Below are 887 nucleotides of genomic sequence, written 5' to 3'. Positions count from 1 at the left end.
ATTACGTATGTTGGTACATTAACTGTGTTGTGGAATGGTGTGTTTTAATCCATCATCTGGTACATTTTCATACGTAGAATGGTGTGTAACTGTGTTGTGAAATGGTGTGTTTTAATCCGTCCTCTGGTACATTTTAGCACGTAGAATGGTGTGTATTTTAACACATATTTTCTAATAAGTGTAAAAGTGCATATTTATAATCTGGGACAGAGATTTTTAATAAGTGGAATTGTATATTTAACATACGTTGTGGTGCATTTTAATACGTAGAATGATGCATATTTTAGCACATGTTTTCTAATATGTGTAAATAGTGCATGTTTATAATCTGACATGAGGAACGTTGTGGTGTATTTTAATACGTAGAATGATGCGTTTTATTACATATATTGATGAATTTTAAGTGAATATGTACATTTGGTTATAGTGGGGAATAGTGTGTTTTATCTATCCTCTGGTGCATATTATTACATAGAATGGTATATATTTTACCACATATATATTGCGCGTTGATTTGATGACTTGTTGTAATCTAATGGCTGGAAATTAGTCACACGGTCACACCTAAGAATCATTCACAACCGTCCACGTGTCCAGATCAACGAATTAGATGTAATTTTAAAAAAAACGGCGCGATGACATTTTCATAAATAACTTGAACTTTGGTGCAAGCAAATGTGTTATAAGTGCCAGTAGCTAATGCACTTTTGCAAGTATATATATATATATATATATATATATATATATATATATATGTGTGCACATATGTATATGTACATATTATATATATATATATGTGTGTGTGTGTGTACATATTATATATGTACATATATATATATATGTATATATATATATATATATATATATATATATATATATATATGTAT

The sequence above is a fragment of the Ipomoea triloba genome, chromosome 8 (assembly GCF_003576645.1).
Source record: "Ipomoea triloba cultivar NCNSP0323 chromosome 8, ASM357664v1".
Lineage (NCBI taxonomy): Eukaryota > Viridiplantae > Streptophyta > Magnoliopsida > Solanales > Convolvulaceae > Ipomoea > Ipomoea triloba.
This window is presented reverse-complemented; position numbering follows the sequence as displayed.